The sequence below is a fragment of the Rattus norvegicus genome, chromosome 2 (genome assembly GCF_036323735.1).
Source record: "Rattus norvegicus strain BN/NHsdMcwi chromosome 2, GRCr8, whole genome shotgun sequence".
Lineage (NCBI taxonomy): Eukaryota > Metazoa > Chordata > Mammalia > Rodentia > Muridae > Rattus > Rattus norvegicus.
This window is the reverse complement of record NC_086020.1, coordinates 181527601-181555402: the sequence shown is the minus strand read 5'-3', so window position 1 is coordinate 181555402 and position 27802 is coordinate 181527601. Positions and strand designations below refer to the sequence as shown.

The 27802-nt window shown below is 41.4% G+C and overlaps 1 pseudogene; it reads left to right on the top strand.

The window, feature by feature from the left end:
- Window positions 1-825: 825 nt before the first annotated feature.
- Rpl13-ps11 (ribosomal protein L13, pseudogene 11) lies at window positions 826-15583 on the top strand (annotated as a pseudogene).
- The last annotated feature ends 12219 nt before the right edge of the window (window positions 15584-27802 follow it).

Below are 27802 nucleotides of genomic sequence, written 5' to 3'. Positions count from 1 at the left end.
TGATTGGGAGAAAATATTATCAGTATGTTCAACAAGAGAGAAATTGATATTCAAGGTATAGAAATAAGTGAAATGAAAATACCAAATAGTAGAAGACACAACATAGAAATTAAATATCTCACATAAAATAAACTCATAAGGCTAGTAAGATTGAGAAAAGACTTCAGGAAAACATAAGTGAGACAGAGACGGAGACAGAGGCATATGGATGGTATTGCTGATGCCGGAGATTAGTAGAATTTCTGAAAGGTGATGAAATTTGGGCTCTGCTGGGGAAAGGCCACTTTCATACACCTCTATGGGAGTGTCAATCAATGTTAATTAGAAGGCAATTTGGCAATATCTATTAAGATTCAAATTGCAAACACCCTATTGCCAATGATTCCATTTCTAGATACACCCTTGGCAAACATGTGTAAACAAAGAGAAACAAGCACAATATTAATAAGCATTGTTTGTAATTCTGAAAATAAACCTGAATGCTGACAAACCAGGGGGTGAGTCACTATGTAAAATTTAGCATAGTCCTATTACAGACATCTATAAGCAATTGAAATGAATGAATGATCTTTATTCAGCAAAAGCTGTATATTACAAAATGAGTTCTATATCAAGACACCTTTTAGATAGAAATGCATTCAAACTGTGAAATATTTCTCTTTGTGCTTATATTTGTGTATAAAAATATCTTGTAGGTACCAGGGAAGAACCAAGCTTGGCTTTTCAGTGACTATCACATAGGAGGTAAGAAACAAACTTAGATTTGAGATAAAGTCAGGGGAGGCTGTAGCTCTATCTATAAATACTTTAATTAAAAAGGAAAAATATATTTTTTATTATTTCAAAACTAAACTAAAAGTAGTATTTATTTGCCTGGCGTTCGATAAAAATAATTTATTACGTGAAGTATTAATGATGTGTACAGTAACTGGTATACACTTGATTAATACAAGTTAGGAAAATTTGGTATAAATTTATTCACAGCAGGAAACTGGCTCATTTTGCTAGGAGGCATATACACTTATGTAATATGACTATAATGAAAAATAAGGAAACATTAATATTATTTTAAAGGTTGGGATTCTATGCTCCAAATGCAAAGGCACCTACATTCATAAAAGAAACCCTACTAAAGCTCAAAGCACACATTGCACCTCACACAATAATAGTAGGAGATTTCAACACCCCACTCTCATCAGTGGATAGATCATAGAAACAGAAATTAAACAGAAATGTAGAGAAACTAACAGAAGTCATGAACCAAATAGATTTAACGGATATTTATAGAACATTCCATCCTAAAACAAAAGGATATACCTTCTTCTCAGCACCTCATGGAACCTTCTCCAAAACTGACCATATAATCAGTCACAAAACAGGCCTCAACAGATACAGGAAGATAGAAATAATCCCATGCATCCTATCAGATCACCACACACTAAGATTGGCCTGCAATAACAACAGTAATGACAGAAAGCCCACATATACATGGAAGTTGAACAATGCTCTACTCAATGATAACCTGGTCAAGGAAGAAATAAAGAAAGAAATTAAAGACTTCTTAGAATTTAATGAAAATGAAGATGCAACATACCCAAACTTATGGGACACAAAGAAAGCTGTGCTAAGAGGAAAACTCATAGCTCTGAGTGCCTGCCAAAAGAAACAGGAGAGAGCATATGTCAGGAGCTTGACAGCACACCTAAAAGCTCTAGAACAAAAAAAAAAATAAACCCAAGAGGAGTAGAAGGCAGGAAATAATCAAACTCAGAGCTGAAATCAACCAAGTAGAAACGAAAAGGACTAAAGAAAGAATCAACAAAACCCGGAGCTGGTTCTTTGAGAAAATCAACAAGATAGATAAACCCTTAGCCAGACAAACCAGAGGTCACAGAGAGTGTATCCAAATTAACAAAATCAGAAATGAAAAGGGAGACATAACACAGAATCTGAAGAAATTTTAAAAAATCATCAGATCCTACTACAAAAGCCTATATTCAACAAAACTTGAAAATCTGGAGGAAATGGACAATTTTCTAGACAGATATCAGATACCAAAGTTAAATCAGGAACAAATAAACCATCTCCTTAAATCTCAGCTTTCACTGCACCAACTTATTTCTCTGGTTTTATTTCCAAAAGACCTCATGGAAGGACAAAGCACTGGGCTATATAGCAGGTGCCTTTGAGTAAAGTTTACACGTATGATTATGTAAGATTGAGAACTGCTTTCCTGAAACTAAAAATGTAAAACCACTAGAGTTCTAGCATTAGCTTTGTGGAAGGCTGATGTGTTCTCCTTTGTGGGGGCATCTGTGAGCATTGTGTTCCCACAATTCTGGAATAAAAAAAATCATTCAAATCACAATCACTGCTGTGAAGCAGCCTCTTATCCCATACCTGGTATTAAAACAAAAGCATATTCATATAACATAACTGGGTTTTAAACAAAACCAAAATTCTCACTACATTTCCCTATACATCCAAAAAATGGCCTTTTCTTCTAACATTAATAAACTATGTACAGGAAGAACAATTATGAAAACTATTGCCTTTCCTCTCAGCCGTTTTCCTATACAGGAGGCAGCCATGTTGCCCAGCTGGAAATGCATGATCCTGAAGCCCCACTTCCGCAAGGATTGGCGGCAGCGAGTGGACACTTAGTTCAGTCAACCAGCACGCAAGATCCGCAGACACAAGGCCAGGCAAGCAAAAGCGAACTGCATTGCCCCTCATCCCGCATCCAGTCCCTTCAGGCCCATCATGAGTTGCCCTACAGTTAGATACCCCACCAAGCTCTGGGCTGGCAGGGGCTTCCGCCTGGAGGAACTCAGGGTGGCTGGTATCCACAAGAAAATGGCTCGTACCATCGGCATCACTGTGGACCCAAGAAGGCTTCGCTCAAGGCCAAAGCGTAGCGCCTGAAGGAATACCACTCCAAGCTCACACTTTTCCCCAGGAAGCCTTCAGCTCTGAGGAAGTGAAAAAAAAATTATACAAATTCTAGGTTTAGAAATATAAAATTAAAAGAGTTAGCCCCAAAGGCCACAGACCCAGGGCTAAGCCCTACAGCCAGGACTAGCAGGCCATAAAGATAAAGGAGCACAGGAAACACTGTCCAGGCAGGACTGACAAGCCATAAAGAAAAGGAATGCAGGAACCAGCCTGAGTTAATGGGACTGATTCATGGGACGTCTGACAGAAAGACATCTCCCCCCAGCTCACTCAGGGCCATCCTCCAGACCCTGATAAGCCCCTGACTTCTAACATGTACTCTTTCTGCTTTGTTCTCACTGCTATGTTTAAATGAGCCAATTGTATGTAACCACGCCAAAACCCCCTAGCCTTCTCTATATAACCCTCTGACTTTTGAGTTTCGGGGTCGACACCTCTGTCTCCTGCGTGGGATATGTGTCGGCCCGGAGATCTCTGTAATAGGTCTCCGTAATAAACCTCGCCTTTGCTTATTACATCCAAAATGGTCTCTCTGTGTCTGGGGTCCGCGATTTCCCAAGACTTGAGTAAGGGTCTCTCTGCGTGGGATCTTTCATATTTATGGGGGCTCGTCCGGGATCTGCGCGACTACCCCAGACTCTGAAGACCCCTTGGAGGTGAGTTGGATGTTTGTCTGAGTGTTTCTGTGTGAGCGGCGCCGCATTTGTCAGTCTGTGTCTGTCTCTGTTTTGGTTCCGCCGTGTGTGTATATATGTGTGTCTTAGTACTGGTCAGTGTTAAGAGGGCAGATGGGTATTCCTGCCCTGTGGTAAGAGGGTGGATGTGTATTCCTGCCCTGTGCTAGGAGGGTGGATGTGTATTCCTGCCCTGTAGGAGAGTGGATGTGTATCCCCACTCAGTGCAGCTGCCTTTGTGGTCCGTGAGGACCCCCTGGCTGCGGAAGGGGGGACGCCCCGGGCCCGCAAGGCTGCAGCCCCTGGAAGACGTTCTACGGGCGGAGAACAGTCGGGAGAGCCCGGCTATGGACAGTCAGGAGGACCTGACTCTGGTTTTCTGGAACAAAGGAGATGGAATGCTCCTTTTACCTAGGCGGGAGTGGACGAGGAATCCCACTCCGTCAGAGGTCGAGTTCGGCTGCCTATTTAAATATAGGCACGGACAAGTGTGCTTAGTCGTTAGGACAAGAGGACACTCTGGAATCCTGTTGGGAGGTGGAATCAGATGGTCCATCTCATCCCAAAAGCAGCTAAGGTTAAGCTGCAGTTTGGGCCACGTACTGAAGGTACCAGGCATCTGTGAAAGTTGGTTATAAGATGCTTTGTCTTGATATTGTTTGTCTGGCTTGTTTTCTGTGGTATTGTCGAGTGTCTTTTTGGCTTTTGTTTCGTTTTTGAATTTTGGACTGACGACTGTGTTTGAATTTTGGACTGACGACTGTGTTTGAAATCATGAAACTGTTTGCTTTGTTCGTCATAGAGTTTTACTTGGTCCTCTTGGTGCTTAAGTTAAAAGTTAAAAATAATTTGCTTGAGAGAAATTGTTTTCTGCCAGGGAGTTTTGTCTTTCTCTCTTGAGCCTCCTCCCCAAGGAGAGAGACCCCTCCCTTTACTCCCTTTGATCAGCCTAGCTGCTGTTAACAGTTGTGTAAACAGACATTAACAAAAACCTTGAGGACAAAACCTCTCGTAAATAAAAAAGTTCCCCAGATTAGGCCTCCGGTATGAAACAAGTATAGTGAGTAAGAAACTTAATTTTATGGACCCCGCTCTAGTGGCGGTGTGTTGGTTGATAGCCAACGTTAAGTTTTTAAAACATAGTGTTTTATCTGTGCTTGTGCTCGCAACACACAGTAGGGGGGAGCGAAATTAGCTGCGGAGCTGCTACAGCGAGCATGGGGACTTCTCAAGTCTCACCCAATTTTTCTGGCTCTTCAGGAGCTGTTTAAAAGGAAAAGGCTTAAGGTAAAAAGAAACACTATAGAGAGATTTCTTAGTGAATTACTACACCTTGGTTCGCGATCTCTGGGAATCTCACGATGGACAGCTGAGATAAGCTAAAAAAAGGATTTAAATTTTGCTTGGGAGCAAGGAATCTTAAAGGCGGAGTTTCAGCCGGTATGACACTTAGTGCGTAGCTGCCTAAAAGATCAGAAATGCTGTCAACAGGATATAAAAAAGGGACAGGCTGTGTTAGAAATGCTACAGGAAAAATGATCTAAAAAGGCTGAGAGTGAGGTGGGGGAGGACTCTAAAGAAAACAAGAACAAGAAAAGAATTTCTGCTTTTAGTGGCCAGACCTTCAACTCTTGCTCACAGAAAGAGAGTGCTCATTAGAAGTTCTTTAAGGAGCCTGCCTTATCTGCTGGCCCTATTCCAAGACAGGAGCCAGTCTCCAGCATTAAATTACTTTTCTCACTGGTCATCATTAGCATGGAGAATGCCTTTGATCTTATCCCCACAGCAGCCAGTTCCTGCCCCTGTGGTAGAAATGTCCCAGGTTGGGGGGCAGAGAAGCCCCTAAAATAGTTTCAAAGAATCTACAACAAACTGTAAAGAACTTTGTTTTGTTTTGCCAGTCAAGATTTAGAATTCAGACTTTGGCTGTGGCCAAGGTCAGGATTAATGTTTTCTTTTCCATGGGCCTTTAGCCCACTGAGAAAGTTTGGTAAAGGGCTGCTACTGAGGTCCTGAAAGCCCCAGGTGAACTGGTTACAATTCTTTTGTCAGCTGCTTAGTATCTAACACTCAGGTTCTAACCGTCTCTCCATCCTTTTGTTATTAGTTCTTACTGGAAGCCTAGTGTCATTTAGAGGATGGGTCTCTTGAGTGATAAAGCCACTGAGCTGGCACTAAAGGAAGGTACTCCTTAAGGGAAAATCTAAGTCCAGAGAGACAACCGGTAACAGATAGACTGCCCCTCTGCTCACTTTTCTGTTTCACAGACACAAGGTCTTTTTGTCCCAAGAAAGCCTCCTGGCTTAGCTGTGTGACTAAATGCTATTTGCCCTCTTCAGTGGACCTCTATTCTCAAGATTCTCTTGTTTTCTCACCATCCCATTTGAGATGCTTGTTAGTAACTGTTACAGGTCTTCTTTACCACCGAGGAAAGACAAAATCCTACTAGAGGCCAGAAAAAGTGTTCCAGAGATGGATGGAAGGCCCTCACTTCTGCCTGCTCTTTTCAGACGCCTAAAGGTAGGGAGTGCCAGGTCTGCCGCCAGGCTCCAAGGGTGGGTCTCTGAGGGGCTAAAAAATGCCCCACCAATCTGGCTAAGATAAGAAAAGGATAAAGAGAATGTTACAGAAATTTAAAGGGTTAAGTTAAGTTGCTGAGAGTTAATATAAGTTACAGAGAAAATAAGGTTAAAAAAGAAAGAGATAAAAAGAACAGAAAACTAGAGAAGAAAAGAGACAAAAAGAAGAGGAAGTTAGAGAGATAAAGAGAGATAAAAGACGAGAGAGGAACATATACTGGCCACAGTAGTTAGGGAACCTAGGAAGATAGTACCTGGCAACAGAAGAGAATTCCTGACTAAAGATCAGTGTGCCTAATACGAAGAAAAAGGATATTGGGTCAGGGACTGCCCCAGAAAGAACAAGAGGGGACACTGGAGAGCCTCTTGGTGCTGGCTATACACAGAGATAGAAGGGAAGCCCGCCCAGTTGTTTTGTGGATACAGGGACCCAATGCTCTGTGCTCCTATGCCCCCCTGTGGGCCAATATCCAAAGACCTTGAGTACAAGGAGCTACTGACAACGAACAATACTTATGGACTGCCCGAAGAACAGTGGACCTTGGCGTGGGCCGGGTAACCCACCCACTAATTCATGGTCATCCCTGACTGCCCCTATCCCTTGCTCATGAGAAAATTGCTCTCCAAATTGGCTTGCGTGGGTTGAAATGGCTGGATGAGGCCATGTGTATACATATCTATAGACTGTGTATGTGGAGCTTAAGACCTGTCTCAGTACACCAGTAACTGATGCTGGGAGATGAATGGCTTAGTGCTTTTCTGCTTGGAACACATCACTCCTGCCAGCCGGGCACTAACAATTATCACCCAATCCAGGACTTAAACTGTGATAGAGTGGCTGATAGAGTGTCCCAAAAGATGGGACCACTGGTCAGCAGCCATGGACTAGATTCTCCACCGGTTGGGGACAATCTGGTCACCTTGCTGCCCAATCCGGACCTGGAGCCACCACAGCACGAGTGTCAAACACTGACAGAAGCACATGGGTGGAGGAAAGACCTGTGCGACTGGCTGATTGACCCCTACTGAAAGCCGAGGACCTTGTCCACAGACGGGAACAGTTCTCTTCATGAATAAAGGTCAGAGATAAGTGGGTGCTGCCATGGTGGACAACACAATGTCATCTGGGATGGCTGAACCTCTACCCCCCCAACACATCAGCGCCACAGATGCCTTTGCCATCTCTTGGATGCCCGGATGAAGCCAACAACTGTGAGTACTATTCATTGCCCAGGAAAACAGGAGGGAAGAGATTCAGTGACATGGGGCAGTGACAAAACAGATAAAGTGGCTCGGGAAATGGCTATACAGGAGCCTATCCTGGTTACAGGCCTGCAAGAGACAGCCACTGAGAACTAGGATTAGACTAAGGGATGGCCTCACTTAGAAAAGGCCCAAGTTGTTTAAAAGATAAAAAGACAATGACACACTTGAGGGGAAGGCTATACTCCCCAGAAAACAAAGAAAAGACTCACTTTGCCAAATACAGAAATGGACTCATTTAGGAGATAAAAAGTTTGTCCAAGTAGTTAAGGTATATATAATAGACTTTAAGATTTTAGCCAAGAGAGACAATAAAAAATATAAGATACGTCAGTAAACAAATGCTTAACAAACAAACAAGACAAAGAGACCTAGAGAGTTTAATAAAAAGTCGAAGTGAACTTCACTGAGATAAAACCAGAAAAATATAATCTCCTAGTGCTTGTAGATACTTTTTCAGAAATAGACAGAAGCTTTCCTCACCAAACGAGAGACGGCCTCTGCAATCATCAAGAAGATACTAAAAGAAATCTTCCCCAGGTCTGGAATGCCCAAGGTAATCTGGTCAGACAACGGTCCTACTTTCGTTGCCAAGGTAAGCCAGGGTGTGGCCAAGTATTTAGAGGTCGATTAGAAATTACATTATATTTACAGACCTCAAAGTTCAGGACAGGTAGAGTAAATAAATAAAATTTTAAAAGAGACCCTAAACAAATTGACCATGGAAACTGGCACAGACTGGGTGACACTCCTTCCCTCTTGCTCTCTTCAGAGCAAGAAATACCCCTTCCAGATTCAGCCTTACCCCCTTTGAGATCTTATATGGGGCCTCAGCTCCCCTGACTGTATTAGATGATGTTACTGAACCAACATGTCATAGTAATAATGATTTGTGTGCCAGGCTAAAAGACCTACAGGTGATACAGAAAAAAATCTGCTCACAGCTGACAGCAGCCTATGCCCCGGAAACCCCTGAGACATCCCATCAGTTCCAGGTCGGAAGCAGCTACACTGAGCCCAGACACTCGATCCTCGCTGGAAAGGACCATACCTGGTGCTGCTGACCACCCTGACAGCCGTCAATTCTCAGCCCTCACCAGCCGTGTACTAGCTGTTAGGGCTGAGAGCTGGGACCTAGAGAGAAATTCAGTCATGTTTGTCCTGGGTTCCATCGAGATAGGTGTGGGGATAGGCTTGATTTCTATTACAAATAATGTAACATTACATATGTTAGTACTCCTAACACTTCTTGGGACTGTGCCTCAGGGATCACAACCTATATAAGTTTAGAAGTTCTGAAAGACAGTCATGACCTTGGTGTATAGGTTCAGATAGTGTCCAGATTGGAATCCTGATGCTAAAGACTTAGTAAGAGACAAAAAAAAGGAGTTGAGAATTACTTAGGGCTAGGGCTATCTAGGTGCTACAAGGGCAGCACAAGGACATCTGCTGTTGCCCTACAATACAAGGCTTATAGAGAATTCAGAACTGCCATTGACTCAGATATAAAAAGAGTAAAAGACTTTTTAGCTGACCTCCAAGAATACCTAACTTCCCTCTCAGAGGTAGTCCTTCAAAATAAGAAAAGATCAGACCTGATATTCCTTAAAGAAGGAATCTGTGTGCTACACTGAAAAAAAAATGTTGCTTCTATACAGACCATTCAGGAGTAATTAAAGACTCCATAAATAAACTTAAAAAAAGGTTAGACAAAAGACAGACAGACAGAAAAACACATCAGAGATGGTTCGAGAGCTAGTTTAGTAGATCTCCCTGGATGACTACCCTACTCTCTGCTACAGCTGGGCCATTATTAATAATTTTCTTGGTTTTAGTTTTTGGCCCCTGCGTGACAAACAGGTTAATTGCTTTTGTTAAAAATCGAGTGGGTGCTGTGCGGTTGATGGTTCTGAGACAACAGTACCAGTCAGTTAGGACAACTGGTGAGACCAAATACGAGACTTGATATCAAAATTCTAAGATTAGAATTATTTAGTAGGAGAAGACGGGAATGAAAAAAAATTATACAAATTCTAGGTTTAGAAATATAAAATTAAAAGAGTTAGCCCCAAAGGCCACAGACCCAGGGCTAAGCCCTACAGCCAGGACTAGCAGGCCATAAAGATAAAGGAGCACAGGAAACACTGTCCAGGCAGGACTGACAAGCCATAAAGAAAAGGAATGCAGGAACCAGCCTGAGTTAATGGGACTGATTCATGGGACGTCTGACAGAAAGACATCTCCCCCCAGCTCACTCAGGGCCATCCTCCAGACCCTGATAAGCCCCTGACTTCTAACATGTACTCTTTCTGCTTTGTTCTCACTGCTATGTTTAAATGAGCCAATTGTATGTAACCACGCCAAAACCCCCTAGCCTTCTCTATATAACCCTCTGACTTTTGAGTTTCGGGGTCGACACCTCTGTCTCCTGCGTGGGATATGTGTCGGCCCGGAGATCTCTGTAATAGGTCTCCGTAATAAACCTCGCCTTTGCTTATTACATCCAAAATGGTCTCTCTGTGTCTGGGGTCCGCGATTTCCCAAGACTTGAGTAAGGGTCTCTCTGCGTGGGATCTTTCAGAAGGAGACAGTTCTGCTGAAGAACTTAAATTGGCCACCCAGCTAACAGGACCTGGGGTGCTCTTCCGGAATGTGTACAAAAAGGCAAAAAGGCCAGCGTCATCACAGAAAAAGAGAAGAACTTTAAGACTTTGCCAGTCTTTACATGACTCATGCCAATGCCACTCTTTGGCATTTGAGCAAAACTGCCGAAGGAAGCTGCAGAGCAAGATGTTGAAAAGAAAAAGTAATGCGCAGTTGGAGAGTTACAATAAATTTTCCATAAACAACAACAAAAACCCCTATCAAGTAAGAATTATACTTAAAATGTCCAGTCCACATGTATTTGGGAGCCTTGGAGAAAGCATTCCACTATCTATCCCATCCTGGTGAGTCCAAAGTTTTGTACTTAAATTATTTTCTTATCATAACTTTCACTTGCCAACCTAAAAACATCTATTTAGGCCCTAGAACATTTCTTTAGATCCTAAGAAACTGAAGCTTTTATGTCTTTAATTTTCAATAAGAAAAACTATAACACTATAACTATCTAGCCTTCAACCCCATCGGAGACCTGAGAGGGATAAAGATGACCTGAGTAAACAGGAAGTGCAGAGCAAGCACCTTCCAAAGCTGTAGAAATGACAGAGACTGCTGGCTGCCTGCACAGTCACCCAAGGTTCCTCTGTATCACTGGGACATTCATCTTCAGCCAGCTCAGAATATCTGACAGGGTTTTCTGTGAAGCAGGAATTTTGAAGGATTGGTCTATATTCTCTGTGAAGTTGGAGAGTCGACTTTCCAATATCCTGCTTGTCCACATTTTGGATAGCCTACTGTCATCAGCAAGGTAAGGGCATGTTTTTGCTCACTGGCCAGCTTTGCCACACATTTGAAGGAAAATCCATGTAGAAGTCCTTTAGTTCCCATCATCTTATCATCTTTGAAGTAGATTTGGGGTGCTGCCAGGAGTAGATGTCTCTCTGTCAGGAAAACCTTTTATTATTAAAATGTATTAAATGCCATATAATGTACATCTCTGAAGTGTTTGAAGATTACCTATCTCAGTACATATAAAGGGACAAATGTTGCTGTTTCTAGCTATTTACTTTCTGTTTAACTTTTATATTTTTGGTTGTGAGCCTAGCCTTTAACGGCTGAGCCATCTCTCCAGCCCTCTGCTTAACTTTTAAAACAGAGAAGAGGCTAAACAAAGCTTATTTCTCTAATCAACCGGAGTAGGACCTAGCAAGAATAAGAAAGATTATTTATAGGTGACTAGCTACTAACTTATACTTTATCCTAAACAGTTTGCAATAGTAGTTTTCATAAGAGTGAAACTTTACATTTCAAATGAGTTTCATATGTACAATACATTAAGCAAGAGTTGAACAAAATAGCCTTAAACCTTTTATCCTATCATCCTATATCGCCCCACTTAAAAAAAATTTTAATAACCTCTGACTCTGAGCTGCTTTTGTCTAAAAATGACTCATACCTTTTATTGTAGAGCCTTGAACTACAGTCCCAAAAGTGTTTCCTGAAGGCAAAAAAATTCTACAAACCCGGGGAAGCCTAGGGTGTCTCGTAAGGTTGGACAGTAGACTTTCCAGTAAGATACCAAGAACCCATTACCACCAGAAATGCTTTGTTCATTTTTATAATCCAAACTACTGTATTCCTCAGTTAATGCACTGGACATTTTCAACTCTGAGACTGTTAGTGACTTGGACACAATTTTTTTTCAAATGATTGATTTTACCACCACTGAAGCACCTGGCCTTTCAATGTATGAGACCTTGTGCAGCTACGAGATAGGTAATAGTAGTGACCTTGTAACCCCAGACTGCCCCTCTGCTTCAGTTGGTTCAAGATCAACCCCTTCCCTCCCTTTTCCCTCAATAAGGGCTGTTTCTTTTTTAACTCTGTCACCCTGTATAGGCTTCTTTTGCTCTTGGCTCTCCATCCTGCCCAGAGGCAGTTGGGGCTTGAAACTGTAAGTGTGCAGCACAGGTCATGGCCACTATCTGCCTTCTAGCTGAATTGGCTTCCTGTTTTCAACCTGTGTGAAGTTTCCACTCTCAATCACCAGGTCTGAACCTTTTTGTTCTCCTTTCTCCAGCATTATTCATTTCCCAAGAGCTTCAACCTCTACCTGTAACTTCCCCAGTTGCATCTTCTATCTCCCACATTTCTGTTAGAGGTTAGCGCTGGCATTCTGGTTCTCTCTTAAAGGGGGATGGGGTGGGCATCGTTGGGGCCAAGACTTGGTCTTTTGAGATATGAGTTGCTTTTTAATATTAAAACGTTTACCTATCTTAAGTCTAAGTTACTTTGTAATGAAGCTGGCATCCGGTCTCAGTTCCTCTGAGGCCAGAAACTGCAGTGTCTGACCTTTAACACCTCATCTTAAAACAGCAGGGGATTAAGTAGTCTTTCTTCTCATCTTCATAGGAACTTCTAGGCTCACAGCCTGCAAGTGAAAGTCACAGGAAGAAAAGGGAACACATTGAAAAGTGATTTTAATCTTTATTTCTAAGTTCTCCAAAAATTTTCTTTCCTTTAAAATTCTCCCTTTATTTCTGAGTTCCCTTGTAATTTCTAAGTTATTCTACTTTGCAGTCTTTCTCCTTCCTCCTCCAAATCTTGCTGTCTCCCTCTATCTGCTCTGATATAATGATGCTGGTGCAATGTAATCCTTCCCCTTTTCTTGGGGAGTAGATCCTATGATTTTTCCAAACATCCTTTTTTTTTAAAAAACAAAAGTCCACTAAAAGCTCAAACATAAATTCAAGTTATAAGTTGAAAAAGAAGTTTACAACAGAGATGTATGTTTACATATGTCCCTATTAAGACTAGATATTCATTATCTGTCACTAGCTCTACAGTATCATTGAAAATTAAAATCAATAATTTTGTGACTGTTATTATTGAAGGTTTGTATAGATAAACCCAGTCAATATTTTATCTTCAGTCTTTGCAGCTATAATAAATCATTAGTTCTCTTTTATGACATTTGGTTAATTGTTTTACAGTCTCTTGGAGTGTGTTCTAAGTTGTAAATGCCCACTCCCTATCTCAGAGGCAATTAACTGTTGACACATGAAGACTAGCAGAGTTCTAGTTGTGGTTTTCAATATCAGAGAGAACTTTAATAGTAATCCTATTATAAAGGGCTTACTAGTATAATTTTAGGAATTCTTATGAGCTCATCATTAAGAATTAAGAAATCATTTTTGTTTAAATAGCATCACTACAAGATAGTAGTTGTAACAAGATCTTTGTTGATCTGTAGAAATCTGCCCAAAAGGGTTGGCTAATACCTAGTGAGATATATATATATATTTGGGACATTTCCTCAAAGAGCTCACCCATCATAAGCCATGCTAAAAAAAACCCCATGGGCCACCTTCAGGAAGACCCCCCTGCCAGCCAGCCTTAGTGTATTCTAAACGGGTCCTGACACATTTCCACTTGAAAATTTTCCAGTTGTTCAGCCATTCTCACAGTTTGTTTTGAGACAGAATATAGCAAGAAGCAGAAGAACAAAAAGGGAAAACAAAAAATCCACTCTGGAAGCAGCATCAGTAGCAACAGCAACAACAACAGCAACAAAACTTTTGTTGAGATTCTGTAACAGTATATTTATTCCTTTGTACCCTGCCATCTCCTCTACCACATTAAAAACCAAGTTTCCCATTCTGCCTAGCCACACATTGGGTGCCATTTGTTGGTGCACTTTTAGGGTTAGGGTATTTTATAGGGCTAGTTTATACCTCTGTCCCCCTTCCAACCTTTATTCCTCCCTGATCCCTTCCAACCCCTCAACACTAGGTAGAAGGGGAAGAATGTTACAGGGGGAAGAGTGCATAAGCCTCTTACAGCCAACAAAATAGACTACTTTCTGCTGATTAGGGTGATGGATTCCTTGACTCAAGTCCAATCTTCATCAACAGGATATCTTCAACTTCTTCTTCTCCACTAACCAAAACAACAGCAACCAGGAACATAAGGGGCAGCAGCAGGTGCCCCAGGTTCTCTGAGAGCTCTCTGATTTATGTCCCCTGCAGAGTTCCCAGAATTAAAATTTTCTGCAGTTGGAAAAATTGCACTCCTGCTAGTGTATGAACCAAATGATAATCACTGAAACAGTGTCTTATCCCATACCTGGGAGATATATAATATATATATATATATATATATATATATATATATATATCTCATAACTGTTTTTTTGGGGGGGGTTGAAAATGTAAAGACTTTATTCAGACCTTATCCCAGACGACAGCTTTGCAGAATGGCTGTAGAATGATTATGTTAAAGTGAATGTATGTGGCCTTACACATACAGCTTTACATTCGATTTAAGGTATTTATTTATTTAATTTTTTTTTGGTAGGAGAGAAAGGACGATGTAGAGCCCTGCTATTAACGTAATTTATGATGTTTACTTATTCCTACCTGTCTGACTAATGCTCCCTTTGTTCTCTTTATAATTTTCAGTTTCTATCTACTACCTCTGTCCGCCCCTCCCCGCAAGAGCCTCAGACACAAGCTGATGAATACCGTCTCTCCTTAGCTGCTGTGATCAGTGGAAGCGATCTCTGAGGGTGCATTGTTACTTCAATCAACATAATATATCTAAATCACCTTGGTTAATCTGCTGTATTTTTCTTATTTTTTTCCTGAGCTTATACGTTCACTGTAACTGTGTATTCAGGAAAAGAGTTACCCAGGATGTAAATAAAGGTAGGAAAATTCTGTTCTATAAAAATGAGGAGGCTTCACAATTAGCTTTAGACAATCCATCAAAATTCACTTTTTTCTAATTTTCCTTCCTTTAAAAATGTGGATTAGGTTATACTAAAGCTTCTACATACAAAATCAATTGGATGGCCATTTTCCTCCCCCCCCCCCATTACTGATTCTTTGTCTACAACATTGGGACAGAAAGGAGACCACGTTTGGCAACATTTTTCTGTGTTATCTTGCAGTTTTAAACATCATGTGATTTATAGATCTCATGTTAGGGAAAGAATATCTCTGTTATCCCCCTTTGCATTGGCATGCAAACCCCTAATCTCTAGTGTGGTGGTATTATAGACTGAGCTTTTTTTTTTTTTAATTAACTTGAGTGTTTCTTATTTACATTTCTTTATTTTTTTCTTTTCTTTTTTTTTTTTATTAACTTGAGTGTTTCTTATTTACATTTCGAGTGTTATTCCCTTTCCGGTTTGCGGGCAAACATCCACCTAATCCCTCCCCCTTCCCTTCTTTATGAGTGTTCCCCTCCCCATCCTCCCCCCATTGCCGCCCTGCCCCCAACAATCACGTTCACTGGGGGTTCAGTCTTAGCAGGATCAAGGGCTTCCCCTTCCACTGGTGATCTTACTAGAATATTCATTGTTACCTATGAGGTCAGAGTCCAGGGTCAGTCCATGTATAGTCCTTAGGTAGTGGCTTAGTCCCTGGAAGCTCTGGTTGCTTGGCATTGTTGTTCATAAGCGGTCTCAAGCTCCTTCAAGCTCTTCGAGTTCTTTCTCTGATTCCTTCAACGGGGGTCCCGTTCTCAGTTCAGTGGTTTGCTGCTGGCATTCACCTATGTATTTGCCATATTCTGACTGTGTCTCTCAGGAGCGATCTACATCTGGGTCCTGTCAGCCTGCACTTCTTTGCTTCATACATCTTGTCTAATTGAATGGCTGTATATGTATGGGCCACATGTGGGGCAGGCTCTGAATGGGTGTTCCTTCTGTGTCTGTTTTAATCTTTGCCTCTCTATTCCCTGCCAAGGGTATTCTTGTTCCCCTTTTAAAGAAGGAGTGAAGCATTCACATTTTGATCATCCGTCTTGAGTTTCATTTGTTCTAGGGATCTAGGGTAATTCAAGCATTTGGGTTAATAGCCACTTATCAATGAGTGCATACCATGTGTGTTTTTCTGTGATTGGGTTAGCTCACTCAGGATGATATTTTCCAGTTCCAACCATTTGCCTACGAATTTCATAAAGTCATTGTTTTTGATAGCTGAGTAATATTCCATTGTGTAGATGTACCACATTTTCTGTATCCATTCCTCTGTTGAAGGGCATCTGGGTTCTTTCCAGCTTCTGGCTATTTTAAATAAGGCTGCTCTGAGCATAGTGGAGCACGTGTCTTTTTTATATGTTGGGGCATCTTTTGGGTATATGCCCAAGAGAGGTATAGCTGGATCCTCAGGCAGTTCAATGTCCAATTTTCTGAGGAACCTCCAGACTGATTTCCAGAATGGTTGTACCAGTCTGCAATCCCACCAACAATGGAGGAGTATAACTGAGTGTTTTAAGAAACCAAAATTCTCACTATACTGTGCTTATTTTTCCCCATATTTATTAAATTGAGTATTTCTTTTCTACAATTCAAATGTTATTCCCTTTCCAAGTTTCCAGGCCAATATCCCACTAACCCCTCCCCATCCCCTTCAATATGGGTGTTTCACTCCCTATCCTCCCATCATTACCGTCCTCCCCGCAACAATCCCATTCACTGGGTGTTCAGCTTTGGCAGGACCAAGGGCTTCCCCTTCCACTGGTGCCCTTACTAGGCTATTCATTGCTACCTATGAGGTTGGACCCCAGGGTCAGTCCATGTACAGTCTTTGGGTAGTGGCTTAGTCCCTGGAAGCTCAGGTTGGTTGGCATTGTTGTTCATATGGGGTCTCAAGCCCCTTCAAGCTCTTTCTCTGATACCTTCAACGGGGGTCCCGTTCTTAGTTCAGCGGTTTGCTGCTGGCATTCGCCTATGTATTTGCCATATTCTGACTGTGTCTCTCAGAAGAGATCTACATCCAGTTTCTGTCAGCCTGCACTTCTTTGCTTCATACATCTTATCTAGTTTGGATGCTGTATATGTATGGACCACATGTGGAGCAGGCTCTGAATGGGTGTTCCTTCAGCCTCTGTTCTAAACTTTGCCTCCCTATTCCCTCCCAAGGGTATTCTTGTTCCCCTTTAAAAGAAGGAGTGAAGCATTTGCATTTTGGTCCTCCTTCATGAGTTTCATGTGTTCTGTGCATCTAGGGTAATTCAAGCATTTGGGCTAATATCCACTTATCAGTGAGTGCATACCGTGTGTGTTTTTCTGTGATTGGGTTAGCTCACTCAGGATGATATTTTCCAGTTCCATCCATTTGCCTATGAATTTCATAAAGTCATTGGTTTTTTTTTTTGTTTTTTTTTTGTTTTTTTTTTCTGTTGAAACACTTTATTGTATTATTGAGATGGTTATCAGGAATGTAGAAATAATTAAGATGGTGTAAAGTCAGTCTTCCTTTTATACTCTGGCATTTATATCCTTTTTTTCTTTTTTTTTTCTTTTTTTTATTAACTTGAGTATTTCTTATATACATTTCGAGTGTTATTCCCTTTCCCGGTATCCGGGCAAACATCCCCCTCCCCCCTACCCTTCCTTATGGGTGTTCCCCTCCCAACCCTCCCACCATTGCCGCCCTCCCCCCATAGACTAGTTCACTGGGGGTTCAGTCTTAGCAGGACCCAGGGCTTCCCCTTCCACTGGTGCTCTTACTAGGATATTCATTGCTACCTATGGGGTCAGAGTCCAGGGTCAGTCCATGTATAGTCTTTAGGTAGTGGCTTAGTCCCTGGAAGCTCTGGTTGCTTGGCATTGTTGTACTTTTGGGGTCTCGAGCCCCTTCAAGCTCTTCCAGTTCTTTCTCTGATTCCTTCAATAGGGGACCTATTCTCAGTTCAGTGGTTTGCTGCTGGCATTCGCCTCTGTATTTGCTGTATTCTGGCTGTGTCTCTCAGGAGCGATCTACATCCGGCTCCTGTCGGTCTGCACTTCTTTACTTCATCCATCTTGTCTAATTGGGTGGCTGTATATGTATGGGCCACATGTGGGGCAGACTCTGAATGGGTGTTCCTTCAGTCTCTGTTTTAATCTTTGCCTCTCTCTTCCCTGCCAAGGGTATTCTTGTTCCCCTTTTAAAGAAGGAGTGAAGCATTCACATTTTGATCATCCGTCTTGAGTTTCATTTGTTCTAGGCATCTAGGGTAATTCAAGCATTTGGGCTAATAGCCACTTATCAATGAGTGCATACCATATATGTCTTTCTGTGATTGGGTTAGCTCACTCAGGATGATATTTTCCAGTTCCAACCATTTGCCTACGAATTTCATAAAGTCGTTGTTTTTGATAGCTGAGTAATATTCCATTGTGTAGATGTACCACATTTTCTGTATCCATTCCTCTGTTGAAGGGCATCTGGTTTCTTTCCAGCTTCTGGCTATTATAAATAAGGCTGCAATGAACATAGTGGAGCACGTGTCTTTATATATGTTGGGGCATCTTTTGGGTATTTGCCCAAGAGAGGTATAGCTGGATCCTCAGGCAGTTCAGTGTCCAATTTTCTGAGGATCCTCCAGACTGATTTCCAGAATGGTTGTACCAGTATGCAATCCCACAAGCAATGGAGGAGTGTTCCTCTTTCTGCACATCCTCGCCAGCATCTGTTATCCCCTGAGTTTTTGATCTTAGCCATTCTCACTGGTGTGAGGTGAAATCTCAGGGTTGTTTTGATTTGCATTTCCCTTATGACTAAAGATGTTGAACATTTCTTTAGAGTTTCTCAGCCATTCGGCATTCCTCAGCTGTGAATTCTTTGTTTAGCTCTGAACCCCATTTTTTTTTTGTTCTTTTTTTCGGAGCTGGGGACCGAACTCAGGGCCTTGCGCTTCCTAGGCAAGCGCTCTACCACTGAGCTAAATCCCCAACCCCTGAACCCCATTTTTTAATAGGGTTATTTGTTTCCCTGCGGTCTAACTTCTTGAGTTCTTTGTATATTTTGGATATAAGGCCTCTATCTGTTGTAGGATTGGTAAAGATCTTTTCCCAATCTGTTGGTTGCCGTTTTGTCCTAACCACAGTGTCCTTTGCCTTACAGAAGCTTTGCAGTTTTGTGAGATCCCATTTGTCGATTCTTGATCTTAGAGCATAAGCCACTGGTGTTTTGTTTAGGAAATTTTTTCCAGTGCCCATGTGTTCCAGATGCTTCCTTAGTTTTTCTTCTATTAGTTTGAGTGTGTCTGGTTTGATGTGGAGGTCCTTGATCCACTTGGACTTAAGCTTTGTACAGGGTGATAAGCATGGATCGATCTGCATTCTTCTACATGTTGACCTCCAGTTGAACCAGCACCATTTGCTGAACATGCTATCTTTTTTCCATTTGATGGTTTTGGCTCCTTTGTTAAAAATCAAGTGACCATAGGTGTGTGGGTTCATTTCTGGGTCTTCAATTCTATTCCATTGGTCTATCTGTCTGTCTCTGTACCAATACCATGCAGTTTTATCACTATTGCTCTGTAATACTGCTTGAGTTCAGGGATAGTGATTCCCCCTGAAGTCCTTTTATTGTTGAGGATAGCTTTAGCTATCCTGGGTTTTTTGTTATTCCAGATGAATTTGCAAATTGTTCTGTCTAACTCTTTGAAGAATTGGATTGGTATTTTGATGGGGATTGCATTGAATCTGTAGATTGCTTTTGGTAAAATGGCCATTTTTACTATATTAATCCTGCCAATCCATGAGCATGGGAGATCTTTCCATCTTCTGAGGTCTTCTTCAATTTCCTTCTTCAGTGTCTTGAAGTTCTTATTGTACAGATCTTTTACTTGCTTTGTTAAAGTCACGCTGAGGTACTTTATATTATTTGGGTCTATTATGAAGGGTGTCGTTTCTTTCTCGGCTTGTTTCTCTTTTGTGTAGAGGAAGGCAACTGATTTATTTGAGTTAATTTTATACCCAGCCACTTTGCTGAAGTTGTTTATCAGCTTTAGTAGTTCTCTGGTGGAACTTTTGGGATCACTTAAATATACTATCATATCATCTGCAAATAGTGATATTTTGACTTCTTCTTTTCCGATCTGTATCCCCTTGACCTCCTTTTGTTTTCTGATTGCTCTGGCTAGAACTTCAAGACTATATTTATTAAGTAGGGAGAGAGTGGGCAGCCTTGTCTAGTCCCTGATTTTAGTGGGATTGCTTCAAGTTTCTCTCCATTTAGTTTAATGTTAGCAACTGGTTTGCTGTATATGGCTTTTACTATGTTCAGGTATGGGCCTTGAATTCCTATTCTTTCCAGGACTTTTATCATGAAGGGGTGTTGAATTTTGTCAAATGCTTTCTCAGCGTCTAATAAAATGATCATGTGGTTTTGTTCTTTCAGTTTGTTTATATAATGGATCACGTTGATGGTTTCCGTATATTAAACCATCCCTGCATGCCTGGGATGAAGCCTACTTTGTCATGGTGGATGATTGTTTTGATGTGCTCTTGAATTCGGTTTGCCAGAATTTTGTTGAGTATTTTTGCGTCGATATTCATAAGGGAAATTGGTCTGAAGTTCTCTTTCTTTGTTGTGTCTTTGTGTGGTTTAGGTATAAGAGTAATTGTGGCTTCGTAGAAGGTATTCGGTAGTGATCCATCTGTTTCAATTTTGTGGAATAGTTTGGATAATATTGGTATGTGGTCTTCTATGAAGGTTTGATAGAATTCTGCACTAAACCCGTCTGGACCTGGGCTCTTTTTGGTTGGGAGACCTTTAATGACTGCTTCTATTTCCTTAGGAGTTATGGCGTTGTTTAACTGGTTTATCTGTTCCTGATTTAACTTCGGTACCTGGTGTCTGTCTAGGAAATTGTCCATTTCCTGAAGATTTTCAAGTTTTGTTGAATATAGGTTTTTATAGTAAGATCTGATGATTTTTTGAATTTCCTCTGAATCTGTTGTTATGTCTCCCTTTTCATTTCTGATTTTGTTAATTTGGATGCACTCTCTGTGTCCTCTCGTTAGTCTGGCTAAGGGTTTATCTATCTTGTTGATTTTGTCAAAGAACCAACTTTTGGTTCTGTTGATTCTTTCTATGGTCCTTTTTGTTTCTACTTGGTTGATTTCAGCTCTGAGTTTGATTATTTCCTGCCTTCTACACCTCTTAGGTGTATTTGCTTCTTTTTGTTCTAGAGCTTTTAGGTGTGCTGTCAAGCTGCTGACATATGCTCTTTCCTGTTTCTTTCTGCAGGCACTCAGCGCTATGAGTTTTCCTCTTAGCACAGCTTTCATTGTGTTCCATAAGTTTGGGTATGTTGTACCTTCATTTTCATTAAATTCTAAAAAGTTTTTAATTTCTTTCTTTATTTCTTCCTTGACCAGGTTATCATTGAGTAGAGCATTGTTCAATTTCCAAGTATATGTGGGCATTCTTCCTTGATTGTTATTGAAGACCAGTTTTAGACCGTGGTGGTCCGATAGCACGCATGGGATTATTTCTATCTTTCTGTACCTGTTGAGGCCCGTTTTTTGACCAATTATATGGTCAATTTTGGGGAAAGTACCATGAGGAGCTGAGAAGAAGGTATATCCTTTTGCTTTAGGATAGAATGTTCTATAAATATCCGTTAAGTCCATTTGGCTCATGACTTCTCTTAGTCTGTCTACATCTCTGTTTAATTTCTGTTTCCATGATCTGTCCATTGATGAGAGTGGGGTGTTGAAATCTCCCACTATTATTGTGTGAGGTGCAATGTGTGTTTTGAGCTTTAGTAAGGTTTCTTTTACATATGTAGGTGCCCTTGTATTTGGGGCATAGATATTTAGGATTGAGAGTTCATCTTGATGGATTTTTCCTTTGATGAATATGAAGTGTCCTTCCTTATCTTTTTTGATGACTTTTAGTTGAAAATTGATTTTATTTGATATTAGAATGGCTACTCCAGCTTGCTTCTTCTGACCATTTGCTTGGAAAATTGTTTTCCAGTCCTTCAATCTGAGGTAATGTCTGTCTTTGTCTCTGAGGTGTGTTTCCTGTAGGCAGCAGAATGCAGGGTCCCCGTTGCGTATCCAGTTTGTTAATCTATGTCTTTTTATTGGGGAGTTGAGGCCATTGATGTTGAGAGATATTAAGGAATAGTGATTATTGCTTCCCGTTATATTCATATTTGGATGTGAGGTTATGTTTGTGTGCTTTCATTCTCTTTGTTTTGTTGCCAAGACGATTAGTTTCTTGCTTCTTCAAGGGTATAGCTTGCCTCCTTCTGTTGGGCTTTACCATTTATTATCCTTTGTAGTGCTGGATTTGTAGAAAGATACTGTGTAAATTTGGTTTTGTCATGGAATATCTTGATTTCTCCATCTATGTTAATTGAGAGTTTTGCAGGATATAGTAACCTGGGCTGGCATTTCTGTTCTCTTAGGGTCTGTATGACCTCAGTCCAGGATCTTCTGGCCTTCATAGTTTCTGGCGAGAAGTCTGGTGTGATTCTGATAGGTCTGCCTTTATATGTTACTTGACCTTTTTCCCTTACTGCTTTTAATATTCTTTCTTTATTTTGTGCGTTTGGTGTTTTGACTATTATGTGACGGGAGGTGTTTCTTTTCTGGTCCAATCTCTTTGGAGTTCTGTAGGCTTCTTGCATGCCTATGGGTATCTCTTTTTTTAGGTTAGGGAAGTTTTCTTCTATGATTTTGTTGAAGATATTTACTGGTCCTTTGAGCTGGGAGTCTTCACTCTCTTCTATACCTATTATCCTTAGGTTTGATCTTCTCATTGAGTCCTGGATTTCCTGTATGTTTTGGACCAGTAGCTTTTTCCGCTTTACATTATCTTTGACAGTTGAGTCAATGATTTCTATGGAATCTTCTGCTCCTGAGATTCTCTCTTCCATCTCTTGTATTCTGTTGGTGAAGCTTGTATCTACAGCTCCTTGTCTCTTCTTTTGGTTTTCTATATCCAGGGTTGTTTCCATGTGTTCTTTCTTGATTGCTTCTATTTCCATTTTTAATTCCTTCAACTGTTTGATTGTGTTTTCCTGGAATTCTTTCAGGGATTTTTGTGACTCCTCTCTATGGGCTTCTACTTGTTTATTTATGATTTCCTGATATTCTTTCAGGGATTTTTGTGTCTCCTCTCTATGGGCTTCTACTTGTTTAATTATGTTTTCCTGGAATTCTTTCAGGCATTTTTGCGATTCCTCTCTGTAGGCTTCTACTTGTTTATTAATGTTTTCCTGTGTTTCTCTAAGGGAGTTCTTCACGTCTTTCTTGAAGTCCTCCAGCATCATGATCAAATATGATTTTGAAACTAGATCTTGCTTTTCTGGTATGTTTGGACATTCCATGTTTGTTTTGGTGGGAGAATTGGGCTCCGATGATGCCATGTAGTCTTGGTTTCTGTTGCTTGGGTTCCTGCGCTTGCCTCTCGCCATCAGATTATCTCTAGTGTTACTTTGTTCTGCTATTTCTGACAGTGGCTAGACTGTCCCTATAAGCCTGTGTGTCAGGAGTGCTGTAGACCTGTTTTACTGTTTTCTTTCAGCCAGTTATGGGGACAGAGTGTTCTGCTTTCGTGCGTGTAGTTTTTCCTCTGTGCAGGTCTTCATCTGTTCCTGTGTGCCTGTGTCTTGAGTTCACCAGGCAGGTCACTTGCAGCATAGAAGTTGGTCTTACCTGTGGTCCCGAGGCTCAAGTTCGCTCGTGGGGTGCTGCCCACGGGCTCTTTGCGGCGGCAGCAACCAGGAAGACCTGTGTCGCCCCTTCTGGGAGCTTTAGTGCACCAGGGTTCCAGATGGCCTTTGGTGTTTTCCTCTGGCGCCCGAGATGTGTGCAGAGAGCAGTCTCTTCTGGTTTCCCAGGCTTGTCTGCCTCTCTGAAGGTTTAGCTCTCCCTCCCACGGGATTTGGGTGTAGAGAACTGTTTATCCGGTCTGTTTCCTTCAGGTTCCTGCGGTGTCTCAGGCAGGGGTCCTGCCGCTCCTGGGCCCTCCCCCACGGGAGCCCAGAGGCCTTATACAGTTTCCTCTTGGGCCAGGGATGTGGGCAGGGGTGGGCAGTGTTGGTGGTCTCTTCCGCTCTGCTGCCTCAGGAGTGCCCACCTGACCAGGCGGTGAGGTCTCCTTCCCACGTGGTCTGGGAGCAGAGAGCTGCTGCGGGCCGGGAACCGTGGGTGTGGGACTTCCAGTAAACACAGGACGTGCCCGGTCCTAGAGGAATTCTGCCTCTGTGTGTCCCGATTTCACCAGGCAGCTTTCTTGCAACAGACAAGTTGGTCTTACCTGTGGTCCCGAGGCTCAAGTTTGCTCGCGGGGTGCTGCCCACGGGCTCTCTGCAGCGGCAGCAACCAGGAAGACCTGTGCCGCCCCTTCTGGGAGCTTCAGTGCACCAGGGTTCCAGATGGCCTTTGGTGTTTTCCTCTGGCGTCCGAGAAGTGTGTGCGGAGAGCAGTCTCTTCTGGTTTCCCAGGCTTGTCTGCCTCTCTGAAGGTTTAGCTCTCCCTCCCACGGGATTTGGGTGCAGAGAACTGTTTATCCGGTCTGTTTCCTTCAGGTTCCTGCGGTGTCTCAGGCAGGGGTCCTGCTGCTCCTGGGCCCTCCCCCACGGGAGCCCAGAGGCCTTATACAGTTTCCTCTTGGGCCAGGGATGTGGGCAGGGGTGGGCCGTGTTGGTGGTCTCTTCCGCTCTGCAGCCTCAGGAGTGCCCACCTGACCAGGCGGTGAGGTCTCTTTCCCACGGGGTCTGGGAGCAGAGAGCTGCTGCCAAGTCATTGTTTTTGATAGCTGAGTAATATTCCATAGTGTAGATGTACCACATTTTCTGTATCCATTCCTCTGTTGAAGGTCATCTGGGTTCTTTCCAGCTTATGGCTATTATAAATAAGGCTGCTATGAACATAGTGGAGCATATGTCTTTGCTATATGTTGGGGTACCTTTTGGGTATATGCCCAAGAGAGGTATAGCTGAGTCCTCAGGCAGTTCAATGTCCAATTTTCTGAGGAACCTCCAGACTGATTTCCAGAATGATTGTACCAGTCTGCAATCCCACCAACAATGGAGGAGTATTCCTCTTTCTCCACATCCTTGCCAGCATTTGGTGTCACCTGAGTTTTTGATCTTAGCCATTCTGACTGGTGTGAGGTGGAATCTCAGGGTTGTTTTGATTTGCATTTCTCTTATGACTAAAGATGTTGAACATTTCTTTAGGTGCTTCTCAGCCATTCGGCATTCCTCAGCTGTGAATTCTTTGTTTAGCTCAGAACCCCATTTTTTAATAGGGTTATTTGACTCCCCGCAGTCTAACTTCTTGTGTTCTTTGTATATTTTGGATATGAGCCCTCTATCAGTTGTAGGATTGGTAAAGATCTTTTCTCAATCTGTTGGTTGCTGTTTTGTCCTAACCACAGTGTCCTTTGCCTTACAGAAGCTTTGCAGTTTTATGAGATCCCATTTGTTGATTCTTGATCTTAGAGCATAAGCCACTGGTGTTTTGTTCAGGAAGTTTTCTCCAGTGACCATGTGTTCCAGATGCTGCCCCAGTTTTTCTTCTATTTGTTTGAGTGTATCTGGTTTGATGTGGAGGTCCTTGATCCACTGGGACTTAAACTTTGTACAGGGTGATAATAATGGATCGATCTGCATTCTACAAGCTGACCTCCAGTTGAACCAGCACCATTTGCTGAAAATGCTATCTTTTTCCCATTGGATGGTTTTGGCTCCTTTGTCAAAAATCAAGTGACCATAGTTGTATGGGTTCATTTCTGGGTCTTAAATTCTATTCCACTGGTCTATCTGCCGGTCCTTTTACCAATAACATACAGTTCTTATCACTATTGCTCTGTAATACTGCTTGAGTTCAGGGATAGTGATTCTCCAGGAAGTCCTTTTATTGTTGAGGATAGCTTTAGCTATCCTGGGTTTTTTGTTATTCCAGATGAATTTGCAAATTGATCTTTCTAATTCTCTGAAGAATTGGATTGGTATTTTGATGGGGATTGCATTGAATCTGTAAATTGCTTTTGGTAAAATGGCCATTTTTACTATATTAATCCTGCCAATCCATGAGTATGGGAGATCTTTCCATCTTCTGAGATCTTCTTCAATTTCTTTCTTCAGAGGCTTGAAGTTCTTCTCATACAGATCTTTCACTTGCTTGGTTAGAGTCACACCGAGGTATTTTTACATTATTTGTGTTTATTATGAAGGCTGTTGTTTCCCTAATTTCTTTCTTGGCTTGTTTCCCTTTTGTGTAGAGAAAAGCTACTGATTTATTTAAGTTAATTTTATACCCAGCCACTTTGCTGAAGTTGTTTATCTGTAGTTCTCTGGTGGAACTTTTGGGATCACTTGAATATACAATCATATCATCTGCAAATAGTGATATTTTGACTTCTTTTTTTTTCATTTTGTATCCCTTTGATCTCCTTTTGCTGTCTGATTGTGCTGGCTAGGATTTCAAGAACTATATTTATTAAGTAGGGAGAGAGTGGGCAGCCTTGTCTAGTCCCTGATTTTAGTGGGATTGCTTCAAGTTTCTCTCCATTTAGTTTAATATTAGCTACTTGTTTATTATATATGGCTTTTACTATGTTTAGGTATGGACCTTGAATTCCTATTCTTTCCAGGACTTTTATCATGAAGGGGTGTTGAATTTTGTCAAATGCTTTCTCAGCATCTACTGATATGATCATGTGGGTTTTAATCTTTCAGTTTGCTTATATTGTGGATTACGTTGACGGTTTTCCATATATTAAACCATCCCTGCATCCCTGGAATGAAGCCTACTTGATCATGATGGATGATTGTTTTGATGTGCTCTTGGATTCGGTTTGCAAGAATTTTATTGAGGATTTTTGCGTCAATATTCATAAACGAAATTGGTCTGAATTTCTTTCTTTGTTGGGTCTTTGTGTGGTTTAGGTATAACAGTAATTGTGGCTTTATAGAACGAATTCGGTAGCACTCCATCTGTTTCAATTTTGTGGAATAGTTTGGATAGTATTGTTATGAGGTCTTCTATGAAGGTCTGATAGAATTCTGCACTAAACCCGTCTGGTCCTGGGCTCTTTTTGGTTGGGAGAGTATTAATGACTGCTTTTATTTCCTTAGGAGTTATGGGGTTGTTTAAATGGTTTATCTGTTCCTGATTTAACTTCGGTACCTGGTATCTGTCTATTAAATTATTCATTTCCTTCAGATTTTCAAGTTTTGTTGAATATAGCCCTTTGTAGTAGGATCTGATGATTTTTTGAATTTCCTCTTACTCTGTTGTTATGTTTCCCTTTTCATTTTTAATTTTGTTAATGTGTACAAACTCTCTGTGTCCTCTGGTTTGTCTGGCTAAGGGTTTATCTATCTTGTTGATTTTCTGTTGATTCTTTGTATAGTCCTTTTTTGTTTCTACTTGGTTGATTTCAGCTCTGAGTTTGATTATTTCCTGCCTTCTCCTCCTGGGTGTATTTGCTTCTTTTTGTTTTAGTGCTTTTAGGTGTGCTGTCAAGCTGCTGATATATGCTCTCTCCTGTTTCTTTCTGCAGGCACTCAGAGTTATGAGTTTTCTTCTTAGCACAGCTTTCATTGTGTCCCATAAGTTTGGGTATGTTGTACCTTCATTTTCATTAAATTCGAAGACGTCTTTAATTTCTTTCTTTATTTCTTCCTTGACCAGGTTATCATTGAGTAGAGCATTGTTCAACTTCCATGTATATGTGGGCTTTCTGTCATTATTGTTGTTATTGAAAACCAGTCTTAGTGCGTGGTGATTTGATAGGATGCATGGGATTATTTCTATCTTCCTGTATCTGTTGAGGCCTGTTTTGTGACTGATTATATGGTCAGTTTTGGAGAAGGTTCCATGAGGTGCTGAGAAGAAGGTATATCCTTTTGTTTTAGGATAGATATTTTTATAGCTTTAAATATGAAATCTAACAGTTTTATAAAGTATCTGAAACTTTA